The sequence below is a fragment of the Anopheles ziemanni genome (genome assembly GCF_943734765.1).
Source record: "Anopheles ziemanni chromosome X unlocalized genomic scaffold, idAnoZiCoDA_A2_x.2 X_unloc_113, whole genome shotgun sequence".
Lineage (NCBI taxonomy): Eukaryota > Metazoa > Arthropoda > Insecta > Diptera > Culicidae > Anopheles > Anopheles ziemanni.
In genome coordinates, this window is record NW_026689723.1 from 49,717 (window position 1) to 52,500 (window position 2,784).

Sequence of the window (2,784 nt, forward strand, 5' to 3'; positions counted from 1 at the left end):
TGTTCGGTATATCGGTCTTCCATGGCCTACTATGGTAAACCCCTGCAGGTATGCAACCGAAGGTGCTTGGTACATGTATTTGGTGCAATATCGGTGCAAAGTAGGTGTTTCCTTGATCGGGCTATAACTTTCTTGGTTGATGTTGGATTGCTTTGCGGTCTTCGGGAGATAGTTAGGGAACATGTTGGCCAACATTTCCTTATTCCTCAGCCTGGCCGTACCTCTTACCGTCTAGGCGGTATACATGCTCTAAGTTGGAACTTGTGTTCCTTTGGGTAACTTCTCTGACTTTGACGCTTAATAACTTTCGTTCATATGCAGTCTAAGCTCTGCAACTCTCAGGAAAGCTAGTACTACTCATTTCCTTTCCATATCAGTCTTTGGCTTGTCGATCCGATGTCTACAGCCTTACTTATTCACGTTCCCTGTGAAGGTAGGTTTTTGCCCATTTTCCAGTTCATGTGGTAACATTCCCAGACTTTGCCGGCTTTCTCTTCATGTGGTAACTTGCTTGCTCATGTGGTAACTTGGAAGTGTATTTCTGACAGACCCAATCTGGGACTTAGTCGATTTTTCTCTGCATATTATATGGATCCATCACTAGGCCATCTTGCTTGCTCATGTGGTAACTTGGAAGTGTATTTCTGACAGACCCAATCTGGGACTTAGCCGATTTTTCTCTTCATATCATATGGATCCATCACTAGGCCATCTTGCTTGCTTGTGTGGTAACTTGATAGTGTATGTCTGACAGACCCAATCTGGGACTTAGCCGATTTTTCTCTTCATATCATATGGATCCATCACTAGGCCATCTTGCTTGCTTGTGTGGTAACTTGGAAGTGTATTTCTGACAGACCCAATCTGGGACTTAGCCGATTTTTCTCTTCATATTATATGGATCCTGGACTTAGCCGATTTTTCTCTTCATATCATATGGATCCATCACTAGGCCATCTTGCTTGCTTGTGTGGTAACTTGGAAGTGTATTTCTGACAGACCCAATCTGGGACTTAGCCGATTTTTCTCTTCATATCATATGGATCCATCACTAGGCCATCTTGCTTGCTTGTGTGGTAACTTGGAAGTGTATTTCTGACAGACCCAATCTGGGACTTAGCCGATTTTTCTCTTCATATTATATGGATCCTGGACTTAGCCGATTTTTCTCTTCATATCATATGGATCCATCACTAGGCCATCTTGCTTGCTTGTGTGGTAACTTGGAAGTGTATTTCTGACAGACCCAATCTGGGACTTAGCCGATTTTTCTCTTCATATCATATGGATCCATCACTAGGCCATCTTGCTTGCTTGTGTGGTAACTTGGAAGTGTATTTCTGACAGACCCAATCTGGGACTTAGCCGATTTTTCTCTTCATATTATATGGATCCTGGACTTAGCCGATTTTTCTCTTCATATCATATGGATCCATCATTAGGCCATCTTGCTTGCTTGTGTGGTAACTTGATAGTGTATTTCCGACAGACCCAATCTCGGACTTAGCCGATTTTTCTCTTCATATTATATGGTTCCATCACTAGGCCATCTTGCTTGCTTGTGTGGTATCTTGAAAGTGTATGTCTGACAGACCCAATCTCGGACTTAGCCGATTTTTCTCTTCATATAATATGGATCCTGGACTTAGCCTGTTATTAGGTTATTATATATGGATCCTGGACTTAGCCGATTATTAGGTTATTATATATGGATCCTGGACTTAGCCGATTTTTCTCTTCATATAATATGGATCCGGGACTTAGCCGATTATTAGGTTATTATATATGGATCCTGGACTTAGCCGATATTTCTCTTCATATAATATGGATCCGGGACTTAGCCAATTTTTCTCTTCATATAATATGGATCCGGGACTTAGCCGATTTTTCTCTTCATATAATATGGATCCGGGACTTAGCCAATTTTTCTCTTCATGTGGTAACGTATGCCAATCGCTCACAAGTCATGGGATAAGGGTACTTGTGTTCTTCCATCTTCTAAGTCCCGCACGGGGACATCGTGATCGCCCCAAGTCCGGAATAGCGCCAAGTCAAGCCCCACGGTGGCCGTGCAGGACCTGTTAGCGGCGGCCCCACTGACAGCACTAATCCGGACTTAGAAATTATATCTTTCTAATCGAACACCACACACGCAACACCACCATACCACCATCTCCTTGCAAGTACCTAAGTACCCGCAACTCCATGGTGAAGGCAATGTCACTCCATCACCAACCTCTTTGCACTGCAAGCACTTGCGTACCCACAACACTCCGAAGAAGGCAACGGCGCGCGATGCTCGACTCCACACACCACACCACACCACACCACCGATGGCCAGCCAGCCAGCCAGCCCAACTAAGGGCTAACCCACCAACCAACCACCAATGGCCTAGGCCAGCCGGATCCCACCTTCAAGTCCAAGCACAGCCAAGTGCAAGTACCGCCAAGTGTTCACCAACCAACCATCACACCAGGTCAGCCGGCCGGTACCCACCTTCAAGTGCCATTACCCTCGGGTGCAAGCTCAATCAAGTGTTAACCAACCAACCCGGCCAAGGCAGCCAACAGGCCGGCACCCTACAGCACCGACCCGCCATCACCACCTCAACCGTTGACCATGCAAGTGGCCTCGGACAACAGGTGACACCCGAAGTACATCCGAAGAACGTATATCAAGTGTTTGCTCACCAAGTCCTCAACCAACCCCAAGTACCCGGAGGTACCCAGAGTGTTGGATCCGCCAACCCGTCCCGGCACTCCAAGTCCTTGCGAACCCAAAGT